This window comes from Sarcophilus harrisii, chromosome 1, assembly GCF_902635505.1.
Source record: "Sarcophilus harrisii chromosome 1, mSarHar1.11, whole genome shotgun sequence".
NCBI classification, from domain to species: Eukaryota; Metazoa; Chordata; class Mammalia; order Dasyuromorphia; family Dasyuridae; genus Sarcophilus; species Sarcophilus harrisii.
The window spans coordinates 412,624,759-412,648,663 of NC_045426.1; the positions used below are offsets into that span (position 1 = coordinate 412,624,759).

The 23,905-nt window shown below is 32.9% G+C and overlaps 1 protein-coding gene across 1 annotated transcript in view; it reads right to left on the reverse strand.

Annotated features, from left to right (window-relative positions):
- CDH12 (cadherin 12) overlaps positions 1–23,905 on the reverse strand; it is an 890,215-nt gene that overhangs the window by 138,178 nt on the left and 728,132 nt on the right. The gene's annotated exons all lie outside the window — the stretch shown is intronic.

Here is a 23,905-nt window from a genome sequence, read left to right on the forward strand (position 1 = left end):
TACTATACAACAAATCTTTGAAATCTGCTCTCTTCTTTCCTGCTTAACCATTACCAGCCATTCATTAGCTTAGTTTTCTCTCCAAATTAGTAATAAATTCTTCAAGTCAGAGAACCTCTCTAATCTGTTGACATTAATTCTTCTGGTAGTTGTCTTTGCCTTGGGTCTCTGCTTTTAATGAATGTGAATGTTTAAGTTGGAGAGGTTTCATCTATGATTAGTCCAGGACTCTGTATCACTTTGTTACTTTGTTACTCTCATATTCTATCAGTATCTTTTACTTACATAGATATAATCTATAAAATGTCAATTATTTGCAGGAGAGGTGCATCCATGATGTTTTATTACATTTAGGTAAACAGAAGGAAATGTTGGTTATAAGAAGGTCATAAGATGCACAACTCTTCAGCAGTAAATGATCATTGCTATTTGCTGTCTCTGACTTGATTTCTCCCAATAACTCCTTGAGATGTCTAATATCATGTTATCTACCATGGCATTACTGTTACCCAGAATTACAAGCTTATCTTCTTTTTGGCACATTGATTATGAGGGTTTCTGGGTCTTCATAAAATTTTGCTTTAATCTCATCAAGGTTTGTCATGGTTGGAGGGCATGTCATAGTTGGAACATATGCTCTGAAGTGGCTAGTGTGGTATATTTCTAAAAGTGACAATACATTCTATGAAGTTGTCATTCACTCCTTCTGGTAGGTATAAAAGCTTAATAACTAGATGTCCTGCATCATTGTAGCCTTTCCAGAAAACAAAACAAACCAAACCAAAAATACATGTATCCAACTCCAACTTTGGTAAACCTTCATTTGCCAACCTTGTTTCACCCAAGACTATTTGGATACAATACTTGTTCAATTCTCTCACAAGAGCTATTTATTTTTTCAAGTGTATTGGATTTCTTGTTATCCATAAGTGTATATACATTTCATATACCAAGGGTGAGTTGAATCATCTTCACAAAAGTTATTGTAATTTTTTTTTTGTTTTGACCACAGTGTAAATTAAGTTAGGTGAACTAGACAATTTTAGGGAACCTTTTCTAACACATTTCTCATGTCAGGAGATGAGCTCATGTACCCAGAGGGCTGCCAACCCTCACTGTTGATTTAGTCCAGTGAGAAATCAATCCTATGGCCTGGGCTATTTGTGTACAGGGTTTGATTAAAGCTCCCAGTACATCTGTATTTGCTGCTTCATAACCTGCTCATCTCTGTAGGATTCTGAGATAGGTAAAGTGGTAAATGGCATGGATGATATCTTTTGAGGAAGTAAACCTTGAACTAGTGAACTAATATGTTGCCTTATAATATGGTGAAATGATGACTCATGTCTGGAGTATAACTATCATAGGACCTTATTCAAAAGGAACACAGTAGCAAATAAACTATAGGGAGGAAAAAGAGAGAAATCAAGAAATCTCCAAGTACTTTATAGACTAGAATGATGAACTGGCTTAAATAACATGAACTTTATTAGAAATATGTGTTATCTTCTATATTTGGAATCAAAATATCAATTTCATAACCATCAGGGGAGAAGTGGCTTAGGAACATTTCATGAGAAAAAAAGATCTTTGGGTTTTTAGTGGACTGAAATTTCCTTATGAAGTCATACAATAACAAGGCAAATAAAAAAGAAAATGATAATACTATCATAATAGCAAAATCATAATGTAGAAAATAAGTGGTGGCAGTGATGATCCCCCTATATCTGGGATTCTGCATTCATTCCTGGACACCACATTGATATATATCCAGAAAACGATGACAAGGATGGTAAAAGAGACCATCCTTTACAAGGACTGGACAAAATAAGCATAGACATTTTAGCCTGGAAGGGAAGAGACTCTGGGCAGGGAAAGAAATAGTAATAATGATCTTCAAGTATTTGCAGACTTTTTATATAAAAAGGAGATTTAACACTTTAGGCATGCTCCCGGAGGAAATAACAAGAATTAATAGGTCAAAATAGTAAAGAAGAAAAGTTAGACATTTAAAATCATCTTCCTAAAAGTTAGAACTACTTCAAACTAGAATTGATTGTCTGAAGATATATTTCATGTCTTCTCAACTTGCAGCCTGTTACGGATATTTTAGAGAAAATTCTTATTAATGACCAGATTGTACTTGCTATCTGCTGAGGTTCATTTCTCTGAATCACTGGATTTGGATGTTGTGATTCTCAGTGATGTGACCAATCCTTATGTTTTTGAGAGAGCAGAAACTCTTCAGTAGTCTGTGGCTTTCTTTCTATGGAGGTCACAAAAAGGACCAAGAACTAGACAAATCTGGTCAAACTTCTTTTATAATGTAGGAGCAGTTCTAATATCAGATGTCAACTTGTTCAGTTTTGATATTGAAATGAAAAGTTTCAAGTCAATAAATAGTTAACAAAAGGAGGCCTACTTTGCCCTAACCCAGCAAATATATGCAACAAGGATACATTCACACTTGTCTTTTCTGGATGTAGTACTACCTCCTTCTACCCCTTTTGTTTCTATTTAGAAATCTGCCTGGTGATCAGGGCATGAAATATTATTTAAGAACCTGATAATTCACAAGGTCTTCAGAAATCCAAAAAGGTCAAGGGGGCCTAGAATTCATCATGCTGGGACTTCAATGACCAGGAAGATCCATCAGGAAACCTGAAGCTAACTAGGTCCAGGGATAATGTTTAGCTTATTTTAGACCATGTCTCCTCCTCTTACTGTAGGTAAAAGGAAAGAAGGTGCATCAGGGAAACATTGGTTCTAAAAGAGGATGACAATTGCTGATGAAAACTAGTCCCAGATCAAGTTTTGTCTGATTTTATGATTTAGTATGTCCACCTTTTTTATTCAGATGTTGTGACATTCAGGAAAGCATACTATCTCAGTTCATGTATAGAAAACTCTCAGTCTTCAGAGCATCTCACAGCTTACTGAATTTTTATAAATTCATTACAGAAACAAAGATGAATAACTTAAATAGTGCCTATGGGCATGCACTGCTGACATGCTCAAAATACCCCTGTCACATAAGATTAGTGGAATAATGGAGCTGGTAACGATATACTGAATTAATGGCTATTACATCTATTCTAGCATTCATTAACCCAACCTTCTCCTTATTCCTGTGGTAATTCTATGAATATTCTGATAGTTTCTGAATGATTTTTTTCCAATATTTGTCATCTCTTCTACTGATCCCTGCCCCAATGCTTCATTGTGGACATGACCCTGGACTCTGAAGAATTCTATCATTGGAATGTAAGGTGTAGTTTGTACTCTAGAGTTAGAAAGGGTCTCTTACCATGATCTCAGTAATAGACTATATCAAGGGTCCTCAAACTACGGCCCACAGGCCAGATGCAGCAGCTGGGGACAATTATTCCCCCTCACCCAGGGCTATGAAGTTTCTTTATTTAAAGGCCCACAAAACAAAGTTTTTGTTTTTACTATAGTCCAGCCCCCCAACAGTCTGAGGGACAGTGAACTGGCCCCCTATTTAAAAGTTTGAGGACCCCTGGACTATATTATATGTACCTGTCACCTGAACACCAACCAAGCTAAGTTTGGAGATGATCACAAGGGTGACTGAAAGGTCAAGTAATGGCCAGGGTCATTTTTACGGAGAAGTTAGGAAAGTAGGGTTTGGCTCTCCATCCAAAGCTAGTAAAGCAAGGTTGCTAGTGAAACTAACCACCCAGTAGCCACACCCTATTACATACTTAAAAATAAACATTCTTCTCTCCTACTTTTTTTTTTCCCCTTTTCAAGCTAAATACCACCATTTTCTTCTTTTGTGCTCTAAGCAAAGATGACTCATTGAGATGTTGCACACCACCCTCCCAGTTTGAAGATTAGGGAAAATGTTTTGTCATTGTAGTGCTCTTTATGGAAGTCTGGTGAGTAAAGAGGCAGCAATCTTTTTTCCCCTTAGTTTCTCTCCTCTTTGGGGGTTGGACTACTTATTGAGGGGAGGGAGGAGAAGGACTGGAAGATAAGATTATAGATCCCAAAACTCAAAACTTAAATGATTTTATGATCTCTTGGCATTCTGGAGTTTCTTCCAACCCTCCACTTTACAACTCCTACTTGTTTTCTCAAACGTTGACTAAAAGTAAAGCACTCTATACCCAATAATCTAAACAACAGTCATCTGTCTTTTTATGAATTTTTTAATTATCACAGTATGCAGTCAATTCCTCAACCCTCTCACCTTACCTCCTTCCATTTAAATGTTCTGATAAGACTTTACTTGAGGCCAAACTAAGGCAAACTAAGTCCTTTCTAGGGCTGCTCATTCACTTTGATACAATAGTTATTATTCTTATGTTGCTGCAATAACTTAAAACAATATGCCAGGCCTCTTGAAAAATAGTCACTAAGACTGAATATCCCTTTCTTCTACAATTTAAACTCATCTTGGTATAAAAATCAATCATTAGAAATACAGAAAATAATTACATTCTGGAATTGCTCTTGTTGAAACTTCAAATTCTTAACTAAAATATAATTTGGAAGTTTATAATGAGATAATAAATATTGGTTACAAATTGTGATGTCAAATTAGTTTATATACCATAGATTTCTATCAACCAGAAAGTAAACAAACAAAAAGTCTCCTTCCTTTTTTAAATTTTTGTTCATCTCTGCAATCTCTATTTGGACAGCAGAGACAATTATCCTAATAAGATATCCTGTATTAGCAGGAGCATGGAACCTGGTAATAGAGAAATTTTACTAGCTTGTCTCCATTTTGTGAGAAGAGGAAGATTGAGAGCTAGGGGGAAGGGAGGGAATTCTTAGGTGAGTATTTCTTCTTATTTGCCTGAGTGAATATCATTAGGAACTTCCCTAGCAATCCTGATTTTTGGATATTTTAAAAAGGAAGTGGACCAAGAGTTCACAGTTTCTCCCACTCCACACACTACTGGTGGAGACAAACAATCTTCAGGTGGGCAGATTCCTACAGCTTTCTTGAAATCTAGAGTAAATGGCTTTCAATTGTGTCTGACCTGCCCCTCTTTGATATTTAAGAAAGAACACTAAATGGTTTATGAAACCTAGTTTCTGCTAGCAAGCTTTGATTAGGAAAACATAAGCCATTTCAATGAGGCTTTTACTGGCTTTGGTCTCTCTTTTAAAGGCCTGGTCACCCCAAATCCTGATGAAAGGAATAGCAAAAGCAAAGGGTCATATCCCTTAGTAAAATATCAAGGGTAAACTATGATTTGTGAAACTTTGCTATTTGAGATGAAATCTCATGGGACTGTAATATGATATCATTACAAGTTTAAAAGATGATTCAGTCAATAATATATCATTTGAGGAAAATGTCACAAGTTGCTCAAAGGGAGTGTGACCTGAAACTCCTATAGATGAATATTTATGCCTGGAAAAGGTTGGGGAATTTACCTCAGCATGGATCAAGAAAAGATTTTCTTGACCCAGTTTCCCCACTGTGATATTCCTTTCTGAATAGGAATGATTTCCATCTGATTAATCCTGAGCCTTGCTGTAGATATTTGAAACAAGGTGCTAACTCAGTGGAATTGATGAGTCAATTGTTATCTAGTTTACATATACTTACTACTTAGTACAATGATGTAATAGTTCTACAATTGATGTAATTGTAATAGTGTATTTAAACTGAGAACAAAGTCAGCCACAGACATTATCCTCATGGTAACTCTCCTGCCTTCTTCACTATGGGGGAGATTGACAGACTGCTGGAAGAAACCGGGGACAGTCAGTCAGACTGTGAGTCAGACTGCTGGAAGAGACTGTGGAGCAGACTGGTTCAGACTGGGAGACTGAAGGAGACAATAAAGATATTGGACTTTATTCCTGACTATTCTCATGGTGATTATTCTGCTGAGACCAAGGCTGGTCCCAAGACCCTCCAGAAAGCTACCTTGGACATTACACCTTGCTATAAATATTCTGTGGATTAAGTAGTACTTTGCTAATGATTGGTTGTTCCAAATAGTAAATATGACTTTAAGTGAAATCAAACAGAAATAAGGATACTTTATTATACCTATGTTAAATTATTCTGTGCCCTTTAAGTCTGTAGTATTAGTTTTAACGCTGATATAACTAGGTCATTGCTTCTCCCTGATGTATACTTTTAGCTTATTCTCTTCCCTTATCAGGAAGAAGCCCATCTGGCTAATATCAGGTATAACAGAGTTCCAGACTATCCTATTTATATAGAATAATTTCTAAGGATTTAACTATCAGTCTCCACTGTTTATCCCTCAAACCTTTGGGGATCTTTAAACAAACTTTGAGATATTGATGAGCATATCTTTAGACAGGTCTGGGATGTGGTCTACCAGATGTACTCTATCTGCATCTTCTTTGATCCCTTCCTCTGAGCTACCAAATTCTTCCCTCATACTTCCCCTTCTTCCCTGAGAAAGCCCCAAGGTTAATTTCACTATCAAAAATGTGCATATGATGAAGATTTCTGCTAAGTCCCTTCTAAGACTAAGCTTTCTATGAGATATTCTCTTTCTTTCCCTCATAATGCCTGCTTTTTAATGTCATCTTTCGCCTTACTATTACTAACTCTGTTTAACTATTATCACTAAACTCTATGGATCTAACCTGACAGTCAATGGCATATTCCTTTAATGGATTCTTTCAAACTCCTTTCCTTGGTAACCCTATTGCTCTCTTAAATCTATTTTGTATTTGCCACTCCTAGTGCCAATTTTACCTCTTCATTTTGTCTGTAATCATAATCTCTTCTAAATAAACCTCCTTTTGACAAAGAAAATAACCATTGTGAATTTGTCACATGTTTATTTCAAAATAGAATTGCTACCCTGACTTCATTATTGCTATCATAGCAAACCTTTTTAACCAGGGAAGGTAAAAATAATTTTTTTTTAAATACATGAATCTTGTTGCAATACTCCATCACCTCTGAACTGCTATATTAATATACAAGTTTGAAAGATGTGAATGATTACAAACTGAATTTGTAGGTAACTTAATAAATTAATTCTTGAGCTTGTCATGTCCTTGCTAATATCTATATATTTTTATAAGATAAAGTCCTTGAAATATCTCAGAATAGCATGGTTATAATTAGACAAAGATGAAGTCTGTGAGAGAAAGATATACATCTATTAATTAGTAAGGGCAACATCAGAAACATTCTGTTTCAAGTAAAATAATTTCCATATAATCAATTATCTTAGAGGAGACTAAATTATGATAAATCCTGTGTTTACCCTCACAAGGAAATCTGATTTAACTTAGGTTTATTAGTTGTTTTGGGGTTAACACCTCTATGTAGAGCATGTCTTGAGGTGCAGGCAATTTACATGTAGATTGATCAATTAAGATATTTACTGTTCTGTGTATACAATCTGAGATTAAATACTTAGAATAGTTACATATCATATCACAATTCTTTTGCTATTTGTTACAATAAAAGCAAAATAAGCATCTTTTCTTTAAGTCCATTTGTTTACTCAATGAACCTACATAAAAGGTCATCTACTTAAATAAAATGTAGGATTAGATCCCAAAAATATCTCTTATTCATAAAGAGCAGAGTGGACAATTTTGATAAAACAACAAAAAGAATAAAATCAAATAATTATATTATATATATGTCAAATGTAAGTTATTCTAATGATTTATACAAGTCTTTAGTATATTTGAATGAATTCTAAAAAGTATGTTTAGGACTTTGTAATATATATAGTTATATATACATATATAACTATATATATATATAAACTATATTGTTTATATAGATATAGATATAGTTATAAAACTATATTGTTCACTCTTTGCATAAATCAGGTATTTTCTGTTTCCTTGTTCTATGCTTAATTTTAAAAGTTCCAGAGTTCTTCCTACTGTGGAACTTTAAAATATTTATTTTTTGATTTCTCAGTTGTTATTTGAATTTCTTAGACATTCCAATGTAAAAATTTGCTAACATCACAAAGTAGTTATAGGTAACAAAATTGAAGTTTTTTTCCCCTTTTTATGAGATTTAAATCTGAAATTAAAAAAATGAAATAAATGAATGCCAACCTTAAAAGGGCAAATAACAAAGGAGTCAATGCTAATTAGAAAAACAAAAACATTCTTAATCTTACCTTGCATGTCTGCTTTGCATGAATATTAAATCATTAATCAAAAGTGCTCATTTTACACATCAGATCCCCATTGACTCTTATTAGGTTCCTCTTTCAACCTATTTTTGCCAGTGCATCAGGTATAGGGTTAAGATAAAGAAAGTGGCATCAAGTGGTATATAAAAACTTAAATACTTTTAAGTTTCAAGTGAACCATGGATTAGTAATTTGATGTTCTTTGTATGCCTTTCCTATTAATCGTATTGGAACCATAAAATTTGGGCTGGTTTTCATCACATGGACTAGTTATGCAAATACAGACATATATATATATATATATATATATATATATATATATACGTACACATATATATGTATACACACACACACACATAGAGAGAGAGAGAGAGACAGAGAGAGAGAGAGAGAGAGAGAGAGAGAGAGAGAGAGAGAGAGAGAGAGAAAGGAGAACGAGAGAGAAAAGACAGACAGAGAGAATATCTTGTAATTTGCAGATTTTAGCGGAATTGTCCTAGGAATTTCTGCAAGTGACTTGTAACCAGAGAAACAAGTCATCAAGGAGCAGCCCCCTTCAGAGATACCCTGAGAATGTGACTTATTCCAGAATGCCCAAAAATGATGTTGCCCAAGACCAGATAACTGCATTGGACTTCTGGGATGTCCATCTAGTGAAATTAGATGTTAGCTAATATTGATGATTATTATTGTATTATTTGGCTTTTTGTTTCATGTTATCTATGTTTGCTGAGTTTGTTATTGTTCTTGTTGTTACCTTGATGACATGGAAATCTCTCCTCTGAAATTAGTACATAGTTTTAGATAGTCTTATTATGGCTTGTGCTATGATTAATCAATCTTCTTGTTCTTATAATAACTGTTCAGGAGAAATTGTGACAAACCTACATAAAGTTTGGTAAATTAAAGCAGAGAAACAACTATCCATTCCAGGTGATCCTTGGTAGAATCCCTCCTCTTAGTTCATTTGGCTACATGGAAACAGTCTCTGGGTGGAAGTTGTAAGTGGAAAAATATAGCTTTATCTAGGAAAACTTCCTGAGGACTAGAGAAATCCATATAGCATAATACTAGGTTTTTCTTTACTAGTTATCTTCTTGGAAAAGTTAGACAACTAAATGTCACTTTGGATAAAGTACTAGGCATACAGTTCAGGAAAATCTAAGCTCTGACCAGATGAGAATAATGACTATTACTTATCTTACTTTCAATAATGTACCTTTCTAAATGCAATTTAATATCAGTTTTGTGGTTTTTCATGCCATGATGTTAATTTATATTGAGATTGTAGTCCACTAAAATACCAAGGTATTTTTTCATATGAATTATCTATCTAGCCATACCTCCCATCTCTTGTAATTGTAAGCTCATCAGTACTGATAGATCTTCATCTAATCTAACATTATTGTATAGTTAGATTTCTCAATTCATATCTTATTATAGTTTCAGTTTTGTGATCTATAGATGCAGATCAGAGACATATTTTTTTTTCCTAACTGGATGAGTGGTATAAAACAAAAGTATTAAACACACTGCCAGCAGGCACTTCCAAGTACAACTAAATGCAATGCAATTAGGAAATATTTAATAAAAGAAATAGAAATACAACAGAACATAGATAATGTAATGTAGTTTTCTAAGTCAATACATAGCTCACAGGGAGGGATCTTTATGTATGGGTTAGTGACCTAGGTTTCTATTTGAGTTTGACACCACTGGTATACAATATATTCTAACAATAATGTTTATTGTGTTTTGTTTTGTTTCTTTATGAAGTCCTAATGTAGTTCAACAAGCTTTATGCTTGTTCCATATATTTCTATGCAAGTAAATGTCTTCTTGACACATAGTCTGATTTTATCAGATCCTTCCTTATGTTCCACTTCTTTTGAAGAAGGCAAAACTCTTCATTGTGGTATTTTGATTTTGAATCCAGTATTTGTACTATGTATGAGATTTACTTAAGAACTGGAATTTACCAACTTTACTTGCTTTATTACTCATATCACATTGATATATTGACGTTAGAGTTTATAACAATTGTTACCAAAAATCTTTTATTTCTTTTGGCACTATACCTGTTTTTCACTGAAGTATCTGGTCTAGATATTTTTATCTGAGAATATTTCTTTAATTTCTTCCATCGACAGTTAAAAGCTCAAGTGATTTGATCAACATCTCTCTGTCTCTCTCTCTCTTCCATATGTGTGTGTGTGTGTGTGTGTGTAAAATATACATATACACATATGTAAATGCCACCAAGTATATTTACTATTATACACATGTATACATATATCTATATCTTTTATATACAGACTCATATACACACATACATGCATATACATGCACAAACTACAGATTAAAAACCTCTGATACAACACTTTCATTTTTCATGACAAAACCAAAACCCAGAAAAACCTAAGGAATTTGTCCAGTCTGAGGAGTCTCAAGAGTCCAATGACTGATCTTTGAAGTGTGTCAAGATGGTGATTTGTGGTTAGAACTCAGAATTAATTTCTGATAACCACAATACCTAAGTAGCAAAAGCAGAGATCATTCAACAACTACAAAATTACTCCCAAATTCAGCTTTATTTTCTGTTATCATTCAAAATAATCTAAGTGGGCTACCTCAAAGCTTATAGTTACTTTGGGACAAGTTATATAGTTACTATGATGCTAATATACTGGTGTTTATCTAGTTCTTGAAATTTGAGAACTTACTACATCTACCATAAAGTTGAGATCTTCCACCTTCTGATTTTCACATTTTTGGATCACTTGGGATGGCAGTTAGGGGTAACTGTTCGGAACTAAGATGAACACTCAAAATGCAGTGCTTAATTGACTATGTTGCTTACTACACATTTTCTTTTTCTCTGACAGTATCCAAAAGCTCATCAGTTACTGCAATAAATGTGTTGAGATAGGAGGTGATTACATTGAAAAATAGTTGTATGTTCATGCTCGTGGAATAAATTGCTTTTATGCTAGATTTAATTTTATCTTATTTATTGATTTTCCCTCATATTACATTCTAGAAAGGATAGAACACAAGATATGAAATCAAAAGAGTACAGTTATAGTTGCCAATTTATAATTTGACATAAAGCAACTAACACTTTGTGTTTCAGATGCCTAATTTGCAAAGAGTTGTCAATAATAGCTCCATTATTACCATGCAGAATGACATTAAATAATATTTATGGTATCCTTCTATTAATTACTTTTAAGTCCTAAGGAAGTGTTACTAGGAGAAAACAAGGCATTTTAAATTTTGAGATATTTTATACACTGACAGCAACTGCTTTCTTTACTATATGGAACAAAAAACTTGAACTGGTAGTTAACTAATTGATGAAGTAAAATTTGAATTTTATGGCTATGGAACATATATAGGCCCACTACTTAAAAAATTTATATTGAACAAAAATAACTATGTCATTATTCCCCAAACTGAAAACATGGCTTCAAATGATATTGTGATGCTTCAGGACATCACGAATCTGACTGCATTACAGTAAAAACCTTCTTTTTCATGGTTCAAATGAATTTATTTTTATATGGGATTTTTCATATAGAGTATTACAAAAAGCTTTTAAGGTGTAAGTCAGCCATAAAATATAGTACAGATTAAAAGATAAAAAAGGATTAAAAGTCTACAAGAAAGTGAGTTATAGCAAGATGGAGCCATCTATGAATTTGTTTTACAACCTAACAGAGTAGAAAGGAAAAGAGTTGAGATGAAAAGACTATAGGGAATGGCTAGATAGAGCTAAAAACAAAAAAAAAAAAACAAAAACAAAAACAAAAAAACAGAACTATCTTGAATTTCAAAAGTCATTAACATTTTGTCAAATTTGATTTGGACAGAGAAGAATCTTCTAAAGATTCAATGCTATAACCTTTGTAATATTTTTAAAGAAACAAGAGCTTCTATAATTAATCACACTAATTTCTAAATCCTTCCCAAAATATTATTTTGAACATACTGTCAATATTAAGCAAGATAAAAGTATGAATAATCAATATCCTCTTGATTCCAGGGCTGGTGCTCTATCTTCTGTACCATTTAGCTGCCCCTGATTGTTCTTTCTAATATATCACTCTACATCCCTCAAAAAATCCTTTTGGTTTAACATCTCTTTGTGTTTTGTTTTACCTTTAATACTACATATTGAGGAACCACATGTTGAATTCACTAGTTACAGAAAAAAATAATAAGACATGACAAAATTAAGTATCAACATGTGTGTTAATATGCTTATCTGTAGTACTAGAGGCAGAATAGAACAGTGAATGGAAAACCTGAGTTGAAGCCAGGGAGACCTAGGTTCAAGTTCTGCTGCTAATAAATATTGGGTGTATCATCCTGAACAAGGCAGGTAACCAAAGCGTGCTCTAGTCAATTAAGACTATAAGCTGTTAAGAAGGTGTCAATCTGCATTGCTAAAGGGATATCTTTTTTACCAAGTAGCTCCATATACCAGTGATATTCCATATGTCTACTTCCCATCCCTACTAATAGTATGACTGATATTGTTGATAGAAAGAAAAAAACATACTCTATTTTTATAGCATTTTACAGTTTACAAAGCACTTTCAAATGCATTATCTCTTTAAATAAAGACAATAGAAATCTTTAAGGATGAGAGGAAAGAGAGAGAATTTAGGATCAGTTTTGTAGTAGAAGATATCATGGATCAGTCAGATAACAATTTCTAGAGACCCTAAAGTTCAAAGGAGTAGCTAGGTGAAACATAGTGATAGATTCACATAGTGGATAGAGTGATGGGCCTGCAGTCAGGAATATTCTTCATGAGTTCAAATCTGGCTTCAGATACTTACTAGCTATTCAATCCTGGGCAAGTCACTTCAATCCATTGTTCAGTTTCCTCATATATAAAATTAGCTAGAGAAGAAAATGGCAAATCATTCAAAAATTTCTGCCAAGAAATGAAGTCGGGGATAACTAAAAAATGACTAAAGAACATAGAGTTGAAAGTTATTCACTTTATCCTAGAATGGAAGTGACTTCACCAGTTTGGGAGAATGATGTTCTCTCAGTCTTATAGTCATTTATTCTGAAAAGAGAAGGGAGGATATGCTATAAATTGAGACTAATGGCAATTAAATTTCATTTATAGGATTCCTTATTGACTCTTGTCTGATCTGGGACTGAGAAAAGGCATTAAGGACAGAATGTAAGGGAACCCAATCAAGTACACCTTTTAATGATTGGTAATTCTGCCTTTCATGTACTATAGGAATTTATTTTGTGATCAGTCAAGGATAAACATGTACTAGCCAAAGAAAGACCAGACGTTAAGAGCATACATAGTATACTAATTAGGCTGAGGCAAGTCGACTTTGAAAAGCACCCAGGTATTCCTTTTCCAGTTAATTGTCATCATTGTTTGTCTTTTGTCCTCAAAAAGGACCTGTGATATCAGAAGGATGATGTCTGGACACACACATAGGAATTAAATATAAATGAGGCAAATTTTTGCTAACTCATCAGATTCACTCCTCCTTCAGAGTCATCTAAGTCCAGTAGTAAGACAAAAATCAAGAAGACTGGCAATGGTTAAATATGTAGTGCATGTAAAATGGGGGAAAATAGCATCAAATTGTCAGAGTTGTCAGAGACAAAATGAGATAACTATTTAGAACATAATACATGCTTATTAAATGTTTGCTGCCTGCCTTCCTTTTTCAGGTATGACTATAGGAAAGATTCTTATTCCATTTTAATTCAACTAGATGACTTCTGAAGCCCCATCTGACTATAAGATACATGATTCCAAGTTTCCTCAAATATTCCCTTGATGCATGCTTTTCTTTTTTCATTCTCTTTTCATCTTTTCTCTACTCATGTCATGTTACTAGATCCAGCATCAATCCCTATCAGGAGGGAGGTGAAGCAGATAGTGTTAGAGAAGAGTCCTTGATACTTTGATAGATTCTTACAGGACATGATTTCTTCTCCTTTATCCCTAGGGGATAGAAATAGCATTGTATGGAAGTTGTAAGTGGGAATAATTAGCTTTATCTAAAGAAAAATGTCCTGAGGATTACAGGAATCCAATCAGCACAGTAATTAGATTTTTCTTCACCAGTTATCTCTATGGAAAAGCTAGGCAGCTAGGTGGCATATAGATAGAGCACTGAGCACAGAGTTCAAGAAGATGGCCTTTGACATTAAGATCAACTTGTCTTCCTCAGATTCATCATTTATAAAATGGGGATAATACACTTACCTCATATATTCTTTACAAATATAGCATGAAAGATCTAAAAATGCACCATAAGGGATAAAATCAAATGGAATCAGCTACATGTTTCTCCATTTAGTTTAAGACTTCACAAATAGATGCCAAAATCCCATAGAAGTACAGTATTGAGATAGCTAGGGTGGAATGAAAATTAGCCAGGTCACATAATAAAAGACAGGAATGGGTGAATTCCCAGAGCAGAGCAACCAAGAATTCTATCTATAGCACAAGACCAAGCCAAAGCAAAATTATTCAGTATCAGGACAACCAGGACATGAACTATACAAAGAAATAAGGTCACACAATTCTTTAAGTAGATAGAACCTGCTCTTAGCCACTGAAATTAGAATTAAACAAGACCTTTTCCTACTATCCAGAAATACAGTCACTTAATACAATAATAAGTTCCCAATCTAGAAATTGAAGCTGAAAAGGTGAGTCAACAGAAAAAAAACAAAAAACAAAAAACCACAATGAAGAAATACCTAGACTGAGTAGTTCATGGAATAAACTCAGAAGAAAGTTCTATAAGAAGTCCAAGTAGGTCATCAGAGAAAAGAATCTCCTGGTGACATGGATTACAAGAATAACTGTACAAAATAAAACAAAAGATACAGAATAGAATAGCTAGGGAGGAAAGAATGTTAAGAAAAATTAATATCTTAGAACAGACAGTGGTTAATTGCACCCAGAAATTGAAGTTCTTGTAAATTTGAATGGATAAAATGAAAACAATTCTATGAAGAATCAAGAAATATTTAATCAAAACCAAAAAACTGAAAATGAGCAAAAAACTAAATCGACAAAAAAGAGGAGAGATCATTCAAGAACAATTGTGATATCTGAAAATCAGAGTAAAATATTTGTACAAAATGAGCAAATAAAAACTTGGACACCTTATTTAAAAATATCATTAATGAAAATTGCAAAGATATCTTAGAAAATCAAAATAGAAATGAGCTACCCATTAACTCCAGGAGAAATGATTAAAATGAGAATACTCTGGAATGTCATAATCAAAAAACTTTCACCATCAAAGAAAAACAAAGCACCTAAGAGGAAAAAGAGAGCATTTAAATCACAAGGAGGCATTGTTAGGGTTGAAAATATTTGTCAGCTCTGATTTATTTGGAGAGAAGAGTTTGTAGTACAAATGGAGTTTTCACATCTCCATAATGTTCTTATGAATTCCATTCCAAAAAAAATTGATGTAGAAAGTCAATATCCCTGGTTAAGTCTTCCAAGATGAAACTGACTATAAGGAAGTTTGCTTTTGACAGAGATAAAATTCCAGATAATTCCAGGTAAAGTCTTCCATCATGACTATCTTGTACTACCCTATCTAGTCTGTTTCCATCTTTCTATCAAAATTTCTATACTCAAAGAGATGACATCACTTTTTTCCAGACTCTTGGTTTTGATCAAAATACTCTCCACTATGTTCTCCTTTCCCTATCATCATTGTTCATAATAATGACTATGCTATTAAAATGCTGACATTGAACCAATTTAATAGATTTCTCACTCAATTAGATGTCTAATATGAATATGAATTAATCCAAAAAAGATAGGAATAAATAAGCCTTTTGCAATGAGTTAAATTATACTTGGACACTTATATCACTCTATTATTTAGACATAATAATTTGGGCTTGTAATGCTTATGACTAAATATTTTTATTTTTATTTTACCAAAGAAAAGAGAATATACAGGTACATACAACATGGGGTTGAAAGGAGCTCTAGACCATCAAGTGCAACTCCTTTATATTACAGATAAAGACTATGTTAATTTGTTTAAATAATCTAACACAAATTTTACAAAAAAGAAATATCTGAAAAGTACTAATTAAATCTATTTTTAAAATGTTAAGTGGAAGGCTTTCTTTTGTAAATAGTCCATACACATCCAAGATTCCCCTTTCTGCCTTTATCTTTTCTCTCTCACCAGTACATTCTTCTCTTACTTCTTAAATTTTTTTAGACATCTTTTCATATTCAACTCACACCTGTGCCCTTTGTCTATATATACTCTTTCTAACTGCCCTAAGAAGCGAAAAGTTCTTATAAGTTACAAATATCATCTTCCCACATGGGAAGCTTAACTTTATTAAGCCCATTAAGGTTTCTCTTTCTTGTTTATCTTTTTTATACTTCTTTTGAGTCCTGTATTGGAAACTAAAATATTCTGTTTAGTTCCCGTCTTCTCATCAAGAATGTTTGAAAGTCCTCTAACTGAATGTCTATTTTCCACCATGAAGATTATACTCAGTTTTGCTGGGTAAGTGATTCTTGGTTGTATCCCTATGGAATTTCATTTCCAAGTCCTCTGATCCTTTAACATAAAAGTTGCTAAATGCTGTGTCATCCTGACTGTGACTCCATAATATTTGGATTGTTTCTTTCTGGCTACATGAATACTTTCTCCTTTAACTGGGCGTTTTGGAATTTGAATGTAATATTGCTGAATGTCTTCACTTTAGGACTTCTTTCAGGAAGTGATTGCTAGATTTTTTTTAATTTTCTATTTTACTCTCTAGTTCAGAATATCAGGACAGTTTTCCTTGATAATGTGTTGAAAGATAATTTCTAGGCTCTTCTTTTGATCATAGCTTACAGGTAATTCAATAATCTTTAAATTATCTCACCTGGATCTCTTTTTCAGATCAGTTATTTTTCCAATGAGATACTTCACATTGTCTTCTATTTCTTTTTTCATTCTTTTGGTTTTGTTTTTATTGCTTCTTGATGTCTCAAAATGTCAGTAGCTTCCATTTGTTCAATTCTAAATTTTAAGACCTTATTTTCTTCACTGAGTTATTGTACCTCCTTTTCCATTTGGCCAATTCTATTTTTTAAGTATTAGTTTTCAATGCATTCTTCTCCTCATTGGTTTTTCATACTTCTTTTACCATTTGGTCTAGTGCTTTTTTAAGGTGTTCATCATATTTTTGTGTGTGTCTCCTTTACCAAGTTGTTGACTCATTTTTCGTGATTTTCTTGCATCACTCTTATTCCTCTTCCCATTTTTTCCTTTACCTCTTTTATTTGATTTTTGTAATCCTTTATGAGCCCTTCCATGGGCTAAGATTATATCATATTTTTTGGAGCTTTTGGATGTAGGAGCTTTAGCTTTGTTTTCTGCTTCTGAATGTGTTTTGATTTTTGTCACCATAATGACCTTCTATAACCAAAGTTTTTTTTTTTTCTTTTATCCACTCATTTTCCCAGCCTATTTTTAGACTTTTAATTCTTTGTTAAAATAAGATTCTGTTTCCAGGGTGAAAAGTGTACTTTCCTAAGCTTCAGGGTTTTTGTGCAGCTGTTTTCAGAGATACTTCTTGGGACCTGCAAGTTTTCAATTCTTGCAAGATAATGTGCTCTAAGGAGAGGTGTTTATTACTCTCTTGGCTTGTGTTTTGCTCTATGAACAACCCATATTTTTTTCTTCTCTGGAATTATGAGGAAGATCCCAGCTCCACTGCTGCCAGCAAACTCTAGTGTGCTAGTACTCCTCCTCATCCTAGGACTTCTACTCAGGACTGTAATCCAAATCTAAATATGGGCAAAGTAATAGCATCCTGCCAGCAGAGACTCCTATAATCGCCTTCTGATTTGTTATACAATTCCCTACATTCTGTGTCTTGACAACTCTAGAAGCAGATGGTGATTCTCCAAATTCAGTGGCTCCCAAAGCTACTCTTGGTTTGCTGAAATCTGGTCTGTGCTGACATAAACTGTGCTGGACTGTGCTCCATTGGTTAGCAGATCTTTCCTACTGACCTTCTAAGTTGTCTTTGGTAGGAAAATTATTGCACCCTGTCCTTTTGTGGGTTCTTCTGTTTCAGGAATTTATTGCATTATTTAAAGGTGTTTTGGGGAAAGCTCATCTGGATTGCTGCCTTTTCTCCACCATCTTGGTTTTGCCTCTCAAAATCCATTTTTACTGTCTTTATGTTAGATATATTTTATTTCTGCTCAGAAGTTTGTTATTGCTATATAATCAGGATCCAGAAATTGAAATACAATTATCAGGCATCAAATTAACCAGATGTACACCTCAAAAACCTGTCTTTTTTTTCTGAAATTCTTTCTTTCAAAAGGCCACTTTGTGATGTTGGTTGTAAGACTATTCATTTCTGGTCCAAAACTTTGTAATCATCAACAATGCTTTTCCAATATATTTTGAGAATACTATATTCAAACAAATCAAAAAGAATATGTAATAGCAACTGACATTCGGATAAGTTTTCTAATGTTTTCTATTATATTCTGGATATCCAGCAAACCTCTCAATAAACAAGTCAATAAATAGATATTTTACTACTATAGAATTACCAACAACTACTACTTATTTAGTCAATAAATAGATGCTTTACTACTATAGAATTACCAGCAACTACTTATTGCATGATTTCTTACCTCATAATACATGTAGGCCCATAGCATCATTGATTGATCCCCCATTGATTGTAGGATAAGAAATTTCCCTCTCTTCAAAAAGTCCAGTACTTCACATTTTTTAGCAGCTCCCTCACATTTATGGATAAGTCCAAGCATTTAGTAGCTTTTCTTCATCCCTTTCTCTATTTCACATTTTTTCCACAATTTACTGACATGGGCTACACCATAATTTCCTTTCTGAGGTAAGAGAAGGAAATAAATATTTATGTAGCATCTACTGTGTGCTAAACACCATGCTAAGTACATTACAAACTTTCCCACAATAACTTTCTAAATTAGATGGTGCTATTATCTTAACTATTTAAAGAGTTTGAGAAGTTAAACTTGCTTGAGGTCAGATAGCTATTAAATGTTTTAAGGCTACTGAACTCAGATCTTTCTGACTCTTAAAATTTATCTTCTATGTCACTTAGTTGTCTCTCCACATATTCAGATTAATTTTCTTCCTTTATTTCTCATTGAAATCCCCCCCAAAATCACTTCTATCTTTTTGATAACCTGGAGCATAGAGAGATATGGTATCCCCATATCTTCTTTTCTAGTAAAGAGATCCGTTTATACTAGAAGCAAAGATAAAAGTCATTTGGCTAATAAAAGAAATACAAGAAACACAACTATACTTTGCATAGTTGCCAGAAGTGAGAGTGAGAGTGAACATTCTTTGATATTCTTGCTACTAGTTTACTAGATCTTTTCCTGTTGTGTGTGTGTGTGTGTGTGTGTGTGTGTGTGTGTGTGTGTGTTGGAGGGGAGGGAAGAGGTTTTCAATAAAAAGTTATCCTTCTCTATCTCATTTTATCAGTATCTTTTATCTACATTTGTTTGCTTTAAAATACTTTTCCTCTTCTCTTTCTGGTATCTTGAGGCCTTTACTTTAAGTCCTTTTCTCTCCTTTTATTCAAGTCTTTTAGCTAAGTCTTCATGTCATTCTCCATATTTAACAAGATTCCCTCTTCTTTCACTCTAGTCATGTTCTTTCAGTTCAAGTTCTTTTCTTTTTTCTTTATTCATTTTCTCCCAAATGTCCTGTCTAAATTTAACCTCTGTCAGCCATCAGAATTCCAAACCCTACAAGTTTCCCTGACAGTATTTTTTTCTCCCTCTGGATATTCTCTCATCAAAGTCAAAAGTAGAAATGAAGATCTTGAAGTTTAAGGGCTGCTATTGACTATATTCTCCTCCTTAATACCTATTCATTTTGAAATTAAATACTGTCTTGTCAAACTGTTAATAAATAATAAAACTGATTTTTCACAGAGAAATTACAGCAAATACTGCTACTGCCACTTAATTAAGAAATAATACAGGTTTGTCTTTCCAATTATATAATCAAATCTATTATTTCTTGGCATCATAGAAATTTTTCAAAGCATGTGTTTCATCAAACCCTGATATATTCAGTTATGAAACATTATGTTGGACTGTACTTACAATAATTACAATTTATTTTATTGCCAAAAATGTAACTGAGTTGTTTTTTACACAAAAGATAGTCATAAAAACACAATTTTCAGTACATAAGAGAAAATTTTATTTGGTAATGCTATTCTTCCACAATCTGAAGGGCTAGGTTAAACTAAAAGGAAATAAGAATCATTGTTTGGGAACATAAAAGTTTTCAAGGCATTCTAATTAGACCTGGCAAAATGGAATGAATATTTCATTTATTCATTAAAAAAACTGACAACACATAGTTATGTATTTAACACAGTTCTAGGCACTGCAAGATTTATAAAGACTAAATCTCTACCCTTTTGGAAATGTCATTCCAATAAACAACTTGTAAGCCAAGATCCCATGATTTAAAATATTTTAATTTTTTGATATATGAAGCAAAAAGTTATATATGCTCCTCCTTAACATGTGTAATTTCATTTAATTTAAAATTTCATTTCTTCATCCTTCTCTATTCCAAACACAAAAGTAGATTGATAGCATACTTCAATTCACTATTTAAAAATATAACACTATGAAGTCAAAGAGACAAAGTGTAATTAGAAAGGGAAAGTATTGTGCTTGGTGTAGTTTAATCAAAAAACTGTTTCATTTTTATTGCTTTATTAATAGCATGCAAATATCAGTATGAGGAAAATATAGACCAACATTTCTATTAAAATTTTGCATTTTTTTCAAATTACAATAATAAATTACTTAACCAACACTTGCAAATGAACAAGCATAATAAACAAAATCATATATCATCATATAAACATGATTGTTATAATCTGAGAAACATCAAAATGATTAAATCCTATGTAAAAAAATAATAATAATATTTTCTGTTCCAAAACATAGAAAGTAGCAAGTAAGCAATAATGAGGAGACAAATTTATAGTATTAAAAACAGATTTATTTTTTGTAGAACTATATAGTTATATACACACACCCATATATACATATGTGTGTATATATAATGTATATATTAATATATGAAAACTTTTTGTTATTTCTTACTAAAGGAAAACTTTACCAATAGTATTTAGAATTTGCATAATCTTTCCCTTTTGAATCTAAAGAAAATATTATGTAAAATTGCATTAAGCATTTTAAAAGAGTCAGAAGTTACCTGTTTATCTAAGTCTCTGGGCTTTTTGGCTTCATTCTGCTCAAACTGAGCATCCCAGAAACAATGTGTGATGTTCATTGGTGGGTTCAGGAAGAGTTTTTCTTTAAAAAAAAGCAACAAACACATAAGTCTGATAATTTTTTTTTGAACCAATTTCTGTTCTTCTTACTCTTTATTCCTTCTCCTTATTTGTTTTACTTGAATCTTGCTTACTCTAGATGTGGAGTTTAATGACAATATTCTAATACTTAATCTTGAAGTAGAGAAGAATATGAGTTCTTAAACATTATGTCAATGAATTACAATCCCTGATATTTCTTATCAAGATGAAATACTTACAGTATAGTCCTGATAGTGGACTTCATATTATGGTTCTGACAATCTAAGTTTGGAATACTTGATAATGAGCATGTTGATATAGTGGCCCATGAAGATGTTCTGTTAGGACACAGAAGATTATGTTCTGCTACAGTGCAACTAGATGTCAGAACTATGCTAAGTGATGTAAAGAATTCTAAGAAATATAAAACAGAAAATTCATTTAGAGATAGGACTAATAGAAAAGTCTAAGAGAAAAAGCACAGATATTATAGTATTAAATGATAATTGTATCGTGCTAAAAGTTTTATTTCAAGAAAAGGAAAGATCAGTATGAAATGAAGCAGTTCTGGATATCATCAATCCACCTACTGATAGAGCAGTACTAGGTTAAAATGGGTATTGAAGAGAAAAATTAAAAATGGGTAAAGGAGTCAGAAGGATAGTGGTGACTAGGAAAAAAAAATACCTGAGCAAAGGCAAAAGGGAGAAAATAGTCTTTTAAAATATACATATAACTTATAGTATCAGGAAAATGCAGTGACTGGCCTGTTTGGAAAATTTGTCTGAAAAGAGGAACTAGAGAGAAACGGGGCTAAATTATTAGAAAGGAGCCAAATATTGTCTCTCAATAATGTTTATTATGTGCTATTCTGGATTATAGTGTTGCATGAAGGAAAATAGTATTTGAGCAAGGAGAAATCTGGGTTTGAATTCTGCCTCTGACATTTATTATGAGAATATATACATGTCATTTAACCTATTTGATTCTTAGTTTCCCTATCTACAAAATGAGAATAATACACATATTACCTGACAGAACTCTTTGAGAAAAAATATGAGATAAAAGATATACAAGCTAAAAATTCCTATCGAATTCTCTCTCACTTGGTTGCAGAGAACTATTAGTTATAATAAAGCATGGAAAGAAGAAAGGGAAGAAAAAGTTTCTACAAACCTTAACATATCAAAAAAAGTATGACTTTTATGCAATATCTCACATTTGTAACCCCCCATTTCTGCAAAAGAGATAGAGATATTATATCTATTTTATGAGGACATGATCCTTGATCTTCCCAAGACTTGAAGCTTGATCCTATAAGCCTACAATATTAGGTTTTGATTGTCTTATTACTTTTCATTTACATTCTTATAATCATTGTGTATATTGTTTTCCTGGTTTTGATTACCTCACTTTCATTGTTTCATGTCTTTTCATATTCTATGATGATAATGTGATACAATTTGTTTAGACATCTATTTCTCTTAAGTATTTATTAGATGTTTTCTATGTTTCAGACATTGTGCTAAGTGCTGGGTATACCAAAAAAGGTAAAAATATAGTCCTTGCCTTCAAGGGAACTCTTATTTTAGTGGGAAATATAATACATTAAAAATTGTACCTATAAAATAATAATTTTAAATGGTATATAATCTCAGGGAGAAGATATTAGTATTTGCTCTCTTTCTCTTTTTCTCTCTCTCTTTCTCTTTTTCTGTGTGTATGTCTGTGTATGTGTCTCCAAGGAAAGAGTTTTTGCATAAATTGAGATCAGAGCTAAGTCCTGAAGGAAGTCAGAGAAGCCAATGTGTAGTTGTAAGGAGAGAATGCATTCAAAGCATGAGAAACAGCCATCAAGTCTGAAGATGGTGTGCATCATGTGTAAAGAAGAATAATAAGGTCACTGTTCCTGGATTTCATAGCACACGGAGGGGAGTGAGTAAATTATAAGAAAATTGGGAGTATATGGAGAGCTATGGTTCAAAGGTATGAAGAAGGTTGTAAAGGGCTTTTAAAATCAAAGGTAGGATTTTGGTTTATTGAATAGAAGAGTGACATGGCCAGACCTGTACTTTAGGAAATTCACTTTAGCAGTTGGATAGAAGAAAAATTGGAAAGAAGTGGGACTTAAGAAAATCAAAGAAAACACTATTAAATAACCTAGATATGTGAAAAGGATATGTCTGCATACCAATGTATAGTCATTTACTTTGTCTCCAATTCTTTGCTACTAAAATTTTTTTTGAAATGCTATTCTAAATATGTCATGTTTATAAGACATTAGCAGATTCAAAGAAACCTATAAATACAGCTATGAATTAATATAGTGTGACATGAACAGAATCAGGAGAATAATTTGT